The 17491-nt window shown below is 42.7% G+C and overlaps 1 non-coding gene across 1 annotated transcript; it reads right to left on the reverse strand.

Annotated features, from left to right (window-relative positions):
* Window positions 1-2159: 2159 nt before the first annotated feature.
* TRNAF-GAA (transfer RNA phenylalanine (anticodon GAA)) lies at window positions 2160-2233 on the reverse strand. The gene has a single exon. It is a non-coding gene; the product is annotated as a tRNA-Phe (tRNA).
* Between the last annotated feature and the right edge of the window lie 15258 nt (window positions 2234-17491).

The following is a 17491-nucleotide window of genomic DNA, read 5'->3' on the forward strand; positions in this document are numbered from 1 at the left end:
ATTAAAAATTATTTCTAATTTGCAAGCTGGTGGAGCTTAGTACAGATGGCCTAATAGAATGATGCTATGCCCAAAAGGTTTTACTTGGCTAGGTGCAGTAAAAAAAATTGTATTCTATACACAGGTGGTGTAGCTTGCAACACAGATACGCTACTCCACAGACTAACACACACTGCAAGAGGCCAAAAAGGATTTGCTTAGCTAGATTTAGCCAAATGCTGTGAAAACACTAGCACAGCACTGGCACAGACCTGCCTGGCAAAATGTCGTAGGAAATGCTGTAACCTAGTCCTCAAAAGGACTGCAATTAAAACTAGTCCCTACTCCCAAGCTGTCTATTTAAGAGCACAGACCTGCCTGTTAAAAGTCATAGGAAATGCTGTAACCTAGTCCTCAAAAGGACTGCAATAAGAACTATTCCCTACTCCCAAGCTATCTGTATATTTCTGAGAAAATTGGATTGAAATTAACACTGAAAGTATAGCGCACACAGCAACAGCCGTGCCGTCTAACATGCAGCTGCAGCAGTGCAAAAATGGTGGCGACGGGGAAAATGGCTGGGTCTTATAGGGCAAGGACATGTGACATACACAGCCAATGACACATGCCCTTGCTTGTGTGAAAAAAAGCAGTTCGCTCTGTGTGTGCGCTGCTGATAGGCTGACAGATTGCACCGCCCCACTGTAAATGTGGGAAAGAGAAAAAAAATGGAGATCTTCATTATTTTTGCAGAGATCCATCCCCTGCCCCTCCCCCCGCCCCGCTGTACACTCAAAATACATATTATCATTGATTATCAGCATTACAGTGAAAAAATCCAGTTATGATTTTGGTGCACGAACAGTTACCGAACATTACCTCGAAAAGCTGAATTTTTTCAAATCGTTCGTGTTCACCGAATGGATCGAAAACCGCTCAAAACAGCTCGAATTTGAGATTGGCGAACAGTTCGATTCCAACACCGCTCATCTCTAATCCTGACTTCTTCTGGCTTTTGTAATTTAACTCTTTCTAAGCCAAGCAGTAGAAAGATGAGCATTACTTGTGATGAAAGGAAATATACCATGATTTCTTTTATTTTAATATTGATTCGTAAACTATTAGTTACAGCCAATTTTGAGCTTCATAACCTTTTTTTAAATCTGACATGTATCACTTTATGTGGCAATAACACTGGAATGCTTAACATATCCCCGTGATTCTGATAGTGATATTTTGTAACACATTGTACTTTATATTAATGGTAAATTTAGGTCAATATATATTTAGTTTTTCTTGTGAAAATATCTAAAGTTGCACAATTTCATTGAAATGCGGTGATGCCCCATATGTCTTCAGAAACTACTGTTTGGTCACACAGCAGGGCTTTGAAAGTAAGAGCGCTGTTTGTGTTTTGGGAATGCAGATTTTGCAAGAATATTTTGAGGGTGACGTTTGCGGAGTTCCAAAAGTACCAAAACAGCAGAAACCCCTCCAAAGTGATCCCATTTTATAAATTACTCCTCATAATGAATTCATCAACACCGGCAATTACTATTTTTGTCCAACAGGTGTTTTCACTCTGCAACATCCAGAATTGCAAATAAGCCAGTTTAGTGCCCAGCTTGCGCTTATGGAGACAAGCACCCCATGCATTTTAAGTGGGCTCTCCTCGCAAGAGAAATGCCAAATCTGTGGATTCTTTGTCTTACCATTAACGTGGAAACCCCTATTTTTTAGAAGGAAAGATGACGGTCCTGAGTTAGGGCTTGTGTTTTTTGCTATCCTGGCTTTTTCCCCAAACAGCTTTGTTCCTGCCATATTTTTGAAGCATATTTGTCTCAGAAAAGCCACAGCGATTCATAGTCAAACATAAATGGCTGAAATCATTCAGCTAGTGTCTGATACATGCTGCCCGTATTAGCTATCAGGTTTCCTTTAAATCCTCATACAGCTAAGTCAAACTAAAATAAAACAAAGTGATGACGTCCGGAACGAAGGAAAAATTACAAAAAATATTATTTTCCTCAAAAGTTAAAAGTGTTCAATTCTCAAGTTTCTATCATTTTTTTTCCTGTAGATAGTTATAATGATTAGGATTTTTACATTCTCTGTAAACAGTCAGTCCATATGCTTTGTTTATTTTCTGCTTAAAATTTAATGGGTGAAGAAAAAAACTTTTGCCGAAACCCAGGATTGAACCATGTACCTTTAGATCTTCAGTCTAACGCTCTCCCAACTGAGCTATTCAGCAGGACACATTTAGATTCAGGAATGTTCAACACACTGTAGATGTCACAACTGGATGTATTTATTTTTACTTTGATTTGTTTTTGCAAGATTATCTATATTTGAAAGTCCAGCTATTTTGCGCACATATTTAAGAACTTACATTAATTCTTTGTGAATGAATAGAAAAAAACAGCAATTCTGCATTTTTTTACATTTTCAAATTTACTCAATTCGCCAGGGTAATTCTGACTGTGTCTCTGTAGGACAGGTGATGATTGAGCATAAAACACAATTTGTAAGCATAATGTTGCATCAAGCCTTATTTTTTTCTTAGGTGCAAACAATTGAAGTGAAGAAAGGAGATGCAAATTTAGAGAAAATATTCTACTGATTGCTAATGTTGAAAGTGAAAACATTTGTCCCAAAATGTGGTGAAACTTTGATGTCAGTATCACATGCGCATTTCAGACTTGTTAAACTATGTTCATCTGCTCTTTTAGCTTTTGTTTATTAAGTATATTTATAGTCTATTGATGCCTGAGGTAAAAAAATCTGAAATTAGACTTACTGGTAATTCGGTTTCTAGGAATCTTCCACGACAGCACCATAGGAGGTTCACTCTCTGCCCTAATAGGGACAGAGAACACATAGAAATGAAATAGTCCCTCCCATTTTCCTATCCACAGTATTTTTCTGGTGCCAAAACAACAACTAACATATGCACAATGAAACTATTTGATGTTCCCAGAAGTCTTTAGTGAAAGCACAAATTCAGGACATTTAAGATTTGCCTCAAGGACCCCCAGGAATACTGCCATAGTGCCAACGTTGAGAATTGGTTTTGCTAAGCCCCATCACTTTTAGTTTTTGATTTGAGATTGCCACCAATGGAGCGGACCCCCAACTAATCAGTAACAGGAGTGAAGCTGTACAATTTCTTGAAAGAAAATGTTAATGTCAGAAGTAGCATTCGAACCCACGCCTCCAGGAGAGACTGCGACCTAAACGCAGCGCCTTAGACTGCTCGGCCATCCTGACTTCTTCTGGCTTTTTTAATTTAACTCTTTCTAAGCTAAGCAGTAGAAAAATGAGCATTACTTGTGATGAAAGGAAATATACCATGATTTATTTTATTTTAATATTGATTTGTAACCGATTAGTTACAACCAATTTTGAGCTTCATGACCAAGCACCGTTTTTTAAATCTGACATGTATCACTTTATGTGGCAATAATACTGGAATGCTTAACATATCCCCGTGATTCTGATAGTGTTATTTTGTAACACATTGTACTTTATATTAATGGTAAATTTAGGTCAATATATATTTAGTTTTTCTTGTGAAAATATCTAAAGTTGTACAATTTCATTGAAATGTGGTGATGCCCATATGTCTTCAGAAACTACTGTTTGGTCACACAGCAGGGCTTTGAAAGTAAGAGCGCTATTTGGGTTTTGGGAATGCAGATTTTGCAAGAATATTTTGAGGGTGACATTTGCGGAGTTCCAAAAGTACCAAAACAGCAGAAACCCCTCCAAAGTGATCCCATTTTATAAATTACTCCTCACAATGAATTCATCAACACCGGCAATTACTATTTTTGTCCAACAGGTGTTTTCACTCTGCAACATCTAGAATTGCAAATAAGCCAGTTTAGTGCCCAGCTTGCGCTTATGGAGACAAGCACCCCATACATTTTAAGTGGGCTCTCCTCGCTAGAGAAATGCCAAATCTGTGGATTCTTTGTCTTACCATTACCGTGGAAACCGATATTTTTAGAATGAAAGATGATGGTCCTGAGTTGGGGCTTGTGTTTTTTGCCTTCCTGGCTTTTTCCCCAAACAGCTTTGTTCCTGGCATATTTTTGAAGCATATTTGTCTCAGTAATGCCACAGCGATTCATAGTCAAACATAAATGGCTGAAATCATTCAGCTAGTGTCTGATACATGCTGCCCGTATTAGCTATCAGGTTTCCTTTAAATCCTCATACAGCTAAGTCAAACTAAAATAAAACAAAGTGATGACGTCCAGAATGAAGGAAAAATTACAAAAAATATTATTTTCCTCAAAAGTTAAAAGTGTTCAGTTCTCAAGTTTCTATCATTTTATTTCCTGTAGATAGTTATAATGATTAGGACTTTTACATTCTCTGTAAACAGTCAGTCCGTATGCTTTGTTTATTTTCTGCAGAAAATTTAATGGGTGAAGAAAAAAACTTTTGCCAAAACTCAGGATTGACCCTGGGACCTTTAGATATTCAGTCTAACGCTCTCCCAACTGACCTATTTCGGCAGGACACATTTAGTTTCAGGAATGTTCAACACACTGTAGATGTCACAACTGGATGTATTTATTTTTACTTTGACTTGTTTTTGCAAGATTATCTATATTTGAAAGTCCCGCTATTTTGCGTACATATTTAAGAACTTACATAAATTCTCTGTGTATGAATAGAAAAAACAGCAATTCTGCATTTTTTTTACATTTTCAAATTTACTCAATTCGCCAGGGTAATTCTGAATGTGTCTTTGTAGGACAGGTGATGATTGAGCATAAAACACTATTTGTAAGCATAATGTTGCATCAAGCTTTATTTTCTTCTTAGGTGCAAACAATTGGAGTGAAGAAAAGAGATGCAAATTTAGAGAAAATATTCTACTGATTGTTAATGTTGAAAGTGAAAACATTTGTCCCAAAATGTGGTGAAACTTTTATGTCAGTATCACATGCGCATTTCAGACTTGTTAAACTATGTTCATCTGCTCTTTTAGCTTTTGTTTATTAAGTATATTTATAGTCTATTGATGCCTGAGGTAGAAAAATCTGAAATTAGACTTACTGGTAATTCGGTTTCTAGGAATCTTCCACGACAGCACCTTAGGAAGTTCACTCTCTGCCCTAATAGGGACAGAGAACACATAGAGATGAAATATTTCCTCCCATTATCCTATCCACAGTATTTTTCCGATGCCAAAGCAACAACTAACATATGCACAATGAAACTATTTGATGTTCCCAGAAGTCTTTAGTGAAAGCACAAATTCAGGACATTTAAGATTTTCCTCAAGGACCCCCAGGAATACTGCCAAAGTGCCAACGTTGAGAATTGGTTTTGCTAAGTCCCATCGCTTTTAGTTTTCGATTTGAGATTGCCACCAATGGAGCGGAACCCCAACTGATCAGTAACAGGAGTGAAGCTGTACAATTTCTTGAAAAAAAATGCTAATGTCAGAAGTGAGATTCAAACCCACACCTCCAGGAGGGACTGTGACCTTAACAGAGCACTTTAGACCAATCGGCCATCCTGACGTCTTCCGGCTTTTGTAATTTAACTCTTTCTAAGCTAAGCAGTAGACAGATGGGCATCACTTGTGATGAAATGAAATATACCATGATTTCTTTTAGTTTAATATTGATTTGTAACCTATTAGTTACAGCCAATTTAGAGCTTCATGACCAAGCATCGTTTTTTCAATCTGACATGTATCACTTTATGTGGCAATAACACTGGAATGCTTAACATATCCCCGTAATTCTGATATTGTTATTTTGTAACACATTGTACTTTATATTAATGGTAAATTTAGGTCAATATGTATTTAGTTTATCTTGTGAAAATATCTAAAGTTGCACAATTTCATTGAAATACGGTGATGCCCCATATGTTTTCAGAAACTACTGTTTGGTCACACAGCAGGGCTTTGAAAGTAAGAGCGCTATTTGGGTTTTGGGAATGGAGATTTTGCAAGAATATTTTGAGGGTGACATTTGCGGAGTTCAAAAAGTACCAAAACAGCAAAAACCCCTCCAAAGTGATCCCATTTTATAAATTACTCCTCACAATGAATTCATCAACACCGGCAATTACTATTTTTGTCCAACAGGTGTTTTCACTCTGCAACATCCAGAATTGCAAATAAGCCAGCTTATTGCCCAGCTTGCGCTTATGGAGACAAGCACCCCATACATTTTAAGTGGGCTCTCCTCGCTAGAGAAATGCCAAATCTGTGGATTCTTTGTCTTACCATTAACGTGGAAACCCCTTTTTTTAGAATGAAAGATGACGGTCCTGAGTTGGGGCTTGTGTTTTTTGCCTTCCTTGCTTTTTCCCCAAATAGTTTTGTTCCTGGCATATTTTTTAAGCATATTTGTCTCAGTAATGCCACAGCGATTCATAGTCAAACATAAATGGCTGAAATCATTCAGCTAGTGTCTGACACATGCTGCCCGTATTAGCTATCAGGTTTCCTATAAATCCTCATACAGCTAAGTTAAACTAAAATAAAACAAAGTGATGATGTCCAGAATGAAGGAAAAATTACAAAAAATATTATTTTCCTCAAAAGTTAAAAGTGTTCAGTTCTCAAGTTTCTATCATTTTATTTCCTGTAGATAGTTATAATGATTAGGACTTTTACATTCTCTGTAAACAGTCAGTCCATATGCTTTGTTTATTTTCTGCTTAAAATTTAATGGGTGAAGAAGAAAACTTTTGCACAAACCCGGGACCTTTAGATCTCCAATCTAACGCTTTCCCAACTGAGCTATTTCGAAAGGACACATTTAGATTCAGGAGTGTTCAACACAATGTAGAAGTCACAACTGGATGTATTTATTGTTACTTTGACTTGTTTTTGCAAGATTATCTATATTTGAAAGTCCCGCTATTTTGCGTACATATTTAAGAACTTACATTAATTCTTTGTGAATGAATAGATAAAAACAGCAATTGTGCATTTTTTTTACATTTTCAAATTTACTCAATTCGCCAGGGTAATTCTGACTGTGTCTCTGTAGGACAGGTGATGATTGAGCATAAAACACAATTTGTAAGCATAATGTTGCATCAAGCTTTATTTTTTCTTAGGTGGAAACAATTGGAGTGAAGAAAGGAGATGCAAATTTAGAGAAAATATTCTACTGATTGTTAATGTTGAAAGTGAAAACATTTGTCCCAAAATGTGGTGAAACTTTGATGTCAGTATCACATGTGCATTTCAGACTTGTTAAACTATGTTCATCTGCTCTTTTAGCTTTTGTTTATTAAGTATATTTATAGTCCATTGATTCCTGAGGTAGAAAAATCTGAAATTAGACTTACTGGTAATTCGGTTTCTAGGAATCTTCCTCGACAACACCTTAGGAGGTTCACTCTCTGCCCTAATAGGGACAGAGAACACATAGAGATGAAATAGTCCCTCTCATTTTCCTATCCACAGTATTTTTCCGATGCCAAAGCAACAACTAACATATGCACAAAGAAACTATTTGATGTTCCCAGAAGTCTTTTGTGAAAGCACAAATTCAGGACATTTAAGATTTGCCTCAAGGACTAGTGTTGAGCCACCCCCGTAGTGTTCGAGTTCGGTTCGGTTCGTCGAACACCCGTGTGTTCGCCGAACTGTTCATCGAACTGTTCGTCGAACACCTTCGAACACCGTTAAAACCAATGGCAGGCAAACAAAAACACATAGAAACACATAGAAAACACCTTCAAAGGTGTCCAAAAGCTGCCAATCTGCTCAGAAGACATAACTAACACATGGAAAAGTGACAAGTACATATAGTCATGCGAAAATAAAAGAGGTGGAGGAGTAAAAGGAGGGGGAGACACAGATATAGGCATGTCATGCCCTTCTAAAATCCAAAAAGTGAGAAGCCGACACGGCCAGTCCGCTCCTGCCCGTGCCACCTCCATGTCGCCGGGTTTGTGCCAGAGCCGCGGTGAACCCTGACGGCCAGCCCCCCTCTCCCAATACTGGTGCCTGTCCGCTGGTGGGTCGAGCGAGCCCCCCTGTGGTGAAGGCAGCTCTAAGCTTTTTAATTTAAATTGTCTCTCTAATTTGAATGAATACACTTTAAATCCATTTACAAGGATCTATTGGAGGGCAAGTCTCATGCCAGCAGCCGCGGTAATTCCAGCTCCAGTAGCGTCCACTAAAGCTGCTGCAGTTAAAAAGCTTTTATAAGGATCGAGCTCGGCTGTCCACCGCAATGCATCCTACTGCCAGTCCCAGCCCCTATGCCTTGGGGTGCCTCCTGATGCTCTTCACTAAGTATCCCATGGTCCCGAAGCATTTCCTTTGAAAAAATTAAGTGTCTAAACTACAGGTGGTGCAGCTTGCTTAACAGCCGGGATAATCCGCTGACTAGCAGACACTGCTACTAGGCACAAAGTATTTCCTGGGCTAGATGCAGTTAAAAATTTGTAATTAGATACTCTCGTTGGATGCTGAGAAAGCATTCCATAGAGTCTCCTGGCACGCCATATATGATTCTCTTAAAAATCTTGGGGTAGGGGTCTAGGGGACCCTTTTATAGCCAAAATCACGGCCCTGTATCGCAATACGTCACCTAGGCTGAAGATAAATGGAACTGTAGCACTCTGAGGGCTCGGTTGCTACAGACGTATTGCACCTCACCCAGAGGTGTGATATCTCACTCTCAGGTAAGGATGGAGTGTGGATCAGGACCCGACACCTGCATGCATTACACCACATTGCCGTGGGGCAGGGCGACCAATATGCCCCTGAGATGGGCACGACAGTCCCTGTCCCTGGCTGGAGTGGGGGGAGGGAACACTGAGGAAGGGGAACCCTGTAGTGCAGGAGCAGGGAGGAAGCAGTTCCTGGGTGCATTGAGAAGGGAGTATAAAAGGTGGGCACCATCTTAGTTCAGTGCAGAGAAGTCTGAGCAGAAGTGGCAGGGAGCAGGGGCTCTGCATGAGCTCTGCTCCAGAGGCGGGCCTAGTAACAGAGGCCCAGGCCTGGAAGAGGGAGAAGGAAGGAAGAGGAGCGGAGAAGGCTCCAGGAATGAGGAATGAAGGGATCCCAGGGGTGCGGACGGGCGAGTCGCCACCGCACGCCCGAATCCACCTGCGTGGAGGGGTCAGGCCAAAGGGGGAGACCGGTCCCCGAACTAGTGGAGGCAGGAAACGACCCTCAGCTAGAAACCGGAGGCTCTGACATTTTATGTGGCGCAGCCCCTCGCTACACCCGCTAGGAAGGCACCACATAGGGTCAGGGAAACTGGCGCCAAGTTTACCAAGAGGAGGCCCGAGGCAGCCGGACAGAAGTGTTGGTAAGAAAGGCCAGACAAAGGACACACAAAGGGGGTCCTGTGAAGTGCTCCAAAGTTATCTGGGAGTTGTCTGAGCCCCTCACCTGGTGAGCACAGTACGACGTGGGCAGCAGTTACCTGCAGACGTGGTCTGGATAATAAGAACTGTGAGTAAAGGCCCTGAACTGCATCACTGACTCCGTGTCGTTACTGCTGCTGCCCTGCACCATCACCCCCATCCTCCGCATACACTGCCCTGAGGCTATACTCCTCCCGTGGGGAGTTATGCTACGCTCTGCTGCACCCACAACACCAGCCTCAGCGGTCTGCCCTGTAGCGGCGGTTCACTCTGACCGCAATCCACGGGTGGCGTAGTCAGACATTTAAACATCAAAACCACATAAATAGTTCCGCCACTGGTTTGACCGCCCTGAGCCACGGAACCGGGTCGCCGCCACGAAGACTACAACCACCAGCATCCACCAAAAAGGGTCCGGCTCCGGGTGTCCCAAGGCCCAGGGGGTGCGTCAGAACATTTTCATCACCTTTCACAATCACCAATGGGACAAGGCAGTGATGTCCTCTGTCCCCTCTCTTATACATCCTAGTGACGGAGCACCTGCTCTCATCAATTCGCCATAACCCCAATATTAGGTGGATTGAGGTGGGAGGCACCGAGTACAAGTGCTCTCTATTTGCTGATGATGTCCTAGTATATATCACTCAATCACATATATCCATCCATGCTGTTATGGCTGAAATAGATCACTTTGTTACATGGTAAAATTTTAAAATCAATGCAGCGAAGTCTGAGGCCCTCGATGTCGTCCTCCCCAAATCCATATAGGATTCCATCCAGTCCAACTTTCCCTTTGCCTGGCCCTCACAGGGTATCAAATACTTAGGAATTCCTATTCATAGAGACCTCTCCCATCTATGTTATCTTAATTTTGGGCCCTTTATTGAACAACTCCATACAGACCACGGTTGGCAAGTTAGAACTGTAAGATTCACTACGTGAACCACTGGTGTTTTGTGGAAAAGCACATGTACACTGCGTTCCAAATTATTATGCAAAAAGTGTTTAGGAGTGATAAGGGAAGAATTTGTTTGTTTGTCAGTTAAACTCATTGATGGTGATGTGTGTCAGGGCTCTTTATATCACTGTAAGCAATTGCAGACACCTGTGCTAATTAGTTTGGCAGGTGTGTCCAATGAAAGGCAAGACTACTTAAGAAGGCTGTCTCACATTATTAAGCAGCCTACATTTTCTGCCAAAATGGGAAAGAAAAAGGATGTGTCGGCTGCTGAGAAGCAACAAATTGTGGAGTGTTTAGGTCAAGGCATGACTACAATCAACATTGTGCGATGATCAGGATGAAGTGTCTTGGCAATCAAGAAGTATGTAGCTGATTCACAGTACACACGTGTGCGTGCTGATAAGGGAAAATTGAGGACTCTTTCCTACAGGCAATTACGTCAGGTTGAAAGAGCAGCGGCAAAAAAGCCTTGTCATAGCAGCAGACAAGTTTTTAAAGCTGCTTGTGCCTCCAACGTCCCCTGAACAACAAGATGCAGGGTCCTTCAGAGGTTTGCAGCTGTGCATGCGCCATCCTGTCGACCTCCTCTATCCACTTCACACAAGCAGAAACGGCTCCAGTGGGCCAAACATTACATGAAGACTGATTTCAAAACTGTTTTGTTCACGGATGAGTGCCGTGCAGCGCTCGATGGTCCAGATGGATGGAGTGGAGGATGGCTGGTTGATGGACACCCCACGCAAACACGGCTACAGCGCCAACAAGGAGGAGGTGGAGTAATGTTTTGGGCTGGAATCATGGGGAGAGAGATTGTCGGCCCCTTTAGGATCCCTGAAGGCGCTAAAGATGAACTCCATAATGTATGTGGATTTTCTCAAACAGCACTTCCTGCCATGGTTCAAGAAGAAGAACCGTGTATTTCACAGCAAGATCATTTTTCTGCATGATAATGCACCATCTCATGCTGCACATAAAACATCTGCATCTCTGGCTGATATGGGCATAAAAGGGGACAAACTTATGGTGTGACCCCCATGCTCCCCTGACCTCTACCCCATTCAGAACCTTTGGAGCATCATTAAAAGGAGTGTCTATGATGGCGGGAGGCAGTTCACATCTAAGCAACAGCTCTGGGAGGGTATTCTGTCCTCATGCAAAACAATTGAAGCAGAAACCATCCAAAACCTGACAAATTCAATGGACGAGAGAGTTCAGAAGCTCCTTTCGAACAAGGGGTCCTATGTGAAAATGTAACATCACCTAGAATAAAGTTTTGAGTTGAAAACTGTTTGATTTCAGTTTCTAACAACCTGCTAATGCTTATAATTTAAAAAATGACCATTTTTTTGGTCTTTATTAAAATGAAAAGGTTGATCGAAAAGTTTGGGGGATCTAAGAGTGTGGCAACCCAGTAGTCATGATTACTTCGAATTCTGACAATATGAGGGTCATGCTGCAGGTAGTGCAGCAAGAAGGCACTTATGTGCCTTGCGCATCTCGGAGCCCCAAAATTATTTTCCGGGCTAGATGCAGCTAAAAATTATTTTTAATTTTAAATCTGGTGAAGCTTTAGTATAGATGGCCTAATAGGATGATCAGTGCTGCACACTGCTACAAAGCCCAAATTATTTTCCAGTCAAGATACAGATAAACATGATTAGTAATTTGAAAGCTTAAAACGGTTGGTAGGGTGATTTTAACCAATCATCAAGCTTTTACTCTCCCCAGGATGACACAGGGGTAGAAAAGTCGTTTCGGATCCATGATTTGTTCATCTTTATGAAAGTGAGTCTGTCTACATTATCAGTGGAGAGCCGCGTGCGCTTATCTGTCAGCACACCACCAGCAGCGCTGAACACACGTTCAGACAGAACGCTGGCTGCGGGGCATGACAAGATCTCCAAGGCGTAAGTGGCTAGCTCCGGCCATTTATCCAGATTGGAAGCCCAAAAAGAGCAAGGGTCCAGTGACACAGTCGTGGCTTCAATGTTTACTTGGAGATACTCCTGTACCATCGTCTCTAGGCGTTGACTATGTGTCAGACTTCTTGTCTCCTGTGGCCTTGCAAAGGATGGGCTAAAAAAGTGGTGAAATGATTCCGCAAAATTGATGTTACCAGCAGATACTGTGGTTCTGTTACGGTTTGAGTGCTGAACACTTGACGGTCCCACGGTTGGCAAGTTGGAACTGTGAGATTCACTACGTGCACCACTCGTATTTTGTGGAAAAGCACATGTAAGATTCTGCAACAGTCACTGCTGATACTACTGCATGCGTGCATCCCTTTCTATGGCAGGAATAATTTCTGCAAATTTACTTTTGTACCAGGGATCTAACAGTGTGGCATCCCAGTAGTCAGGATTATTTCTAATTCTCACAATTCGAGGGTCATGTTGCAGGTAGTGCAGCAAGAAGGCACTCATGTGTGTTGCGCATCCAGGAGCACCAAGTCCCTGCTGTGTTGGTGGCGAGGTAACAATCATGCTTCCTTCCTCTGTCCTCTCCCCCCAACCTCGCACAACATAAATGTGATCAAGGTCTCCCTCATCTGATGAGTCTTCCATCAGTTCGTCCTCCACTTCTTCCTGGGCTCCTGCACCTTCCTCACTAGTTTGGCTGCTACCATGCGCCCTGGTAAAACCATCTCCCCCACCCTCACATGCCTGCCGCCTTGGTGCTGCCGACCGTCTGGACCTTGCAGATGTTAGCCCTTCCGCATACAACTCCTCCTCCTCTACTTCCTCCACCTCCTCTTGTGCCTCCACCTGACTCCGAATTCTGTTTAACATGTGCTCCAGCATGTAAATCACCGGAATAGTCATGCTGATAATGGCATCGTCAGCACTAAACATCTTCGTCGCCATTTCAAAACTGTGCAGAAGGGTGCATAGGTCCCTGATCTGAGACCACTCCTCCAGCATGATTTGCCCCACCTCTGAATCTCGTTGGCCCAGGCTATACGTCAGAACGTATTGCACCAGGGCTTGTCGGTGCTGCCACAGTCGCTGCAACATGTGCAGAGTTGAATTCCACCGGGTAGGCACATCGCATTTTAGCCGGTGAAGTGGCAGGCCCAACGACTTCTGTAGAGATGTAAGTCGCTGAGCTGCGGGATGCGAACGGCGGAAGTGAGCACACAGCGACCGTGCCCTCTGCAGAAGGCCATCTAGTCTGGGATAGTGGGCTAAAAATTGCTGGACAACCAGGTTCAACACGTGAGCCATACAAGGCACGTGTGTGACATTGCCCCGGCGAAGGGCCGCACCCAGGTTTACAGCATTGTCGCACACGGCCTTCCCTGGTTTCAGGTCCAGTGGAGACAACCATTCATGAAATTGGTTCTCCAGAGCTGACCACAACTCCTCAGCTGTGTGACTCACATTTCCCAGACATTTCAATGTAAAAACCGCCTGATGACGTTGAGCCCTACTGCCAGCATAGTAAGAAGGTGTGCAGGATCCCTTCTGCGCAGTTAGAAAGCTTGTGGCATGACCAGACAGGCTTTGGGTGCAGGTGGAAGACCGAGAGGAGGTTGAGGAGGCAGAAGCAGTGGAGGAACTTTGACATAAAGAGGATTGACGCACAACTCGTGGGGACGGCAAGACTTGGACAGCAGCCCCTTGTCCTGCTGTCACCATAGTTACCCAGTGCCCAGTCAGCGACATGTAACGCCCCTGTCCATGCCTACTCGTCCAAGTGTCTGTGGTGAAATGCACCCTGTCACACACAGAGTTTCTCAAAGAAGCGGTGATGTTATGTGCGACATGCTGGTGGAGCGCAGGCACACCTTTCTTTGAGAAGTATTGCCAACTGGGCATCTGGTACTGGGGCACTGCGACGGACATAAGGTCTCGAAAATCCTCTGTGTCCACCAGGCGCAAAGGCAGCATTTCTGTAGCAAAGAGCTTGCAGATGGTGAAATTCAACCTCTTAGCTTTCTCATGGGTAGGAGGAAATGGTCTTTTACTTGTCCACATCTGAGGGACCGAGGGCTGGCTATTGTGCTTAGACGGGGTTGATAAGGGTGTCCCCGGCAAACTGCCGGTCTGTGAGGAAGATGCAGGCGGACATGTTAGGTTGCCTTGATCCAAAGGTGGTGCTATCGATGTCGGACAGCGCTCAACACCAGCTGGTGTTACCACCTCCAAAGAAAATGATGACCTGCCAATCACGCTGGCTGTTGCGGGTAAAGAGGTGGCAGGTCTGCGCCCCAAAACAGGTGTGACTGCTGTCCCCCCAGTGACAGAGGATGAAGAGGCCGCGGATGCACAAGATATGGCAGACGGTGGTTGGCCCGGCCGGCTAGGCCGCATTGTAGCACACTGAGCTTCCCACTGCAACTTATGCTTCATGTCCATGTGCCGGTTCATGCATGAAGTACTCAAACTATGTATTTTTTGGCCTCTACTTAGCTTTTGCTGACAAATGTTACAGATAACACGAGTTGGGTCATCTTTATCGATCTGAAAAAATGCCCAGGCTATGCAAGGCTTAGCACCCATGCGACCTGAAGAGCCACCACGACTTGTGGTGAGAGGCAGAGTTGTGTTTGAGGATGCAGTTGTTGACGTGCTTCCAGTACGACGTCTCTGTCCAGGAAGGCGCAACCTGACCTCGTCGTCACTAGCATCTTCCTCCACCTCCTCTGCTGACCTCATCTCTTGGCTGACTGTGGGTTGACAGTAAGTGGGATCTCCGACCTCATCATCATCACCCTGTGCGTTATCACACCCGTCGTCCTCAGAGCCAACCTGTTCCTGCCCTGACAAAAAACTAAAGTTGTCGCTCCAATCAGGTATTTGAGTCTTATCATCGTCTTCCTCATTGTCTCCACCAACAGGAGTTACAGTTTGGGAATGAGGGTCTACATTATGGTCAGAACCTTCTGCGTCTGGTCCTGGATCCGACTCATAAAGATTCTGGGCATCAGTGCAGATCATTTCCTCGTCTGGATTCACAGAAGCGCTGGAGTCGACCTCTGATTCCCAGGCTATAGTATGAGTAAACAGCTCTGCAGACTCAACCATCTGTTCTACCTCATACTCAGACGGGCAGCTGGAGATTTGGGAGCTGTGAGGAAGCAAGTGCGATTTGGGTGACACCTTTGAGGACTGGAATATTTGTGATATTGAAGTTGATGTGGAGGAGAGCCCACTTAAAGGAGGATTTGATATCCGTTGAAGCACCTGCTGTTTTTGTGCCTCATCTGGAATTTGTAGCGATTGGCGTGGCCGTAAGAAAGGGATCTTATCACATTGTCCGCTAAAAGAAGTAGACATTTTAGTTTGGCTGGAAGATGGTCTTTCTTCTGCAGATGTTACTGTTGCTTTAACACCTACCCACGGACACAACCTTTTTTCCCCTTCCCAACACGCCTATTCCCCTTTCCACCAGCAGCAGGCCTTTTTCCACTCATATTGGTGGTTAACTAATTCACAACTCTGGAGTTGTTTGCACAAAAAAACAATGGATGGTAACCGAGCAGAGCTGAGTGGCCAAACTGTGGTATTAGGCCAAAACTATTGGCTAGGTTAGATGCAGAAAAAAATTATTTTGAATTTGCAACCTGATGGAGGTCAGTATAGATGGACGAAAACAACAAGTCCCACACACAGCTAGAAGCCCAAATATTTTTTCAGAGGTACTGCAGATGCAGATAAAAATTAGTTTTAATTTGCAACCTGATGGAGGTCAGTATAGATGGACTAATAGAGAAAGTCCGACACACTACTAGAAGGCCAAATATTTTTTCAGAGCTAGATGCAGACAAAAAATTATATTCAGTTTGCAACCTGATGGAGGTCAGTATAGATGGACTAATAGAGAAAGTCCGACACACTACTAGAAGGCCAAATATTTTTTCAGAGCTAGATGCAGAAAAAATTATATTCAGTTTGCAACCTGATGGAGGTCAGTATAGATGGATTAATAGAACAAGACCCACACACAGCTAGAAGCCCAATATTTTTTCAGAGGTAGATGCAGGAAAAAAATATATTCAGTTTGCAACCTGATGGAGGTCAGTATAGATGGACTAATACAACAAGTCCCACAAACAGCTAGAAGCCCAAATATTTTTTCAGAGGTACTGTAGATGCAGATAAAAATTAGTTTTAATTTGCAACCTGATGGAGGTCAGTATAGATGGACTAATAGAGAAAGTCCGACACACTACTAGAAGGCCAAATATTTTTTCAGAGGTAGATGCAGAAAAAAATATATTCAGTTTGCAACCTGATGGAGGTCAGTATAGATGGACTAATAGAGAAAGTCCGACACACTACTGGAAGGCCAAATATTTTTTCAGAGCTAGATGCAGAAAAATATTATATTCAGTTTGCAACCTGATGGAGGTCAGTATAGATGGATTAATAGAACAAGACCCACACACAGCTAGAAGCCCAATATTTTTTCAGAGGTAGATGCAGAAAAAAATATATTCAGTTTGCAACCTGATGGAGGTCAGTATAGATGGACTAATACAACAAGTCCCACACACAGCTAGAAGCCCAAATATTTTTTCAGAGGTACTGTAGATGCAGATAAAAATTAGTTTTAATTTGCAACCTGATGGAGGTCAGTATAGATGGACTAATAGAGAAAGTCCGACACACTACTAGAAGGCCAAATATTTTTTCAGAGGTAGATGCAGAAAAAAATATATTCAGTTTGCAACCTGAAGGAGGTCAGTATAGATGGACTAATAGAGAAAGTCCGACACACTACTAGAAGGCCAAATATTTTTTCAGAGCTAGATGCAGAAAAAAATTATATTCAGTTTGCAACCTGATGGAGGTCAGTATAGATGGATTAATAGAACAAGACCCACACACAGCTAGAAGCCCAATATTTTTTCAGAGGTAGATGCAGAAAAAAATATATTCAGTTTGCAACCTGATGGAGGTCAGTATAGATGGACTAATATAACAAGTCCCACACACAGGTAGAAGCCCAAATATTTTTTCAGAGGTACTGTAGATGCAGATAAAAATTAGTTTTAATTTGTAACCTGATGGAGGTCAGTATAGATGGATTAATAGAGAAAGTCCGACACACTACTAGAAGGCCAAATATTTTTTCAGAGGTAGATGCAGAAAAAAATATATTCAGTTTGCAACCTGATGGAGGTCAGTATAGATGAACTAATAGAGAAAGTCCGACACACTGCTAGAAGGCCAA

This window comes from Phyllobates terribilis, unplaced genomic scaffold (genome assembly GCF_046119375.1).
Source record: "Phyllobates terribilis strain yellow unplaced genomic scaffold, ASM4611937v1 Scaffold_12__6_contigs__length_324123572, whole genome shotgun sequence".
NCBI lineage: Eukaryota > Metazoa > Chordata > Amphibia > Anura > Dendrobatidae > Phyllobates > Phyllobates terribilis.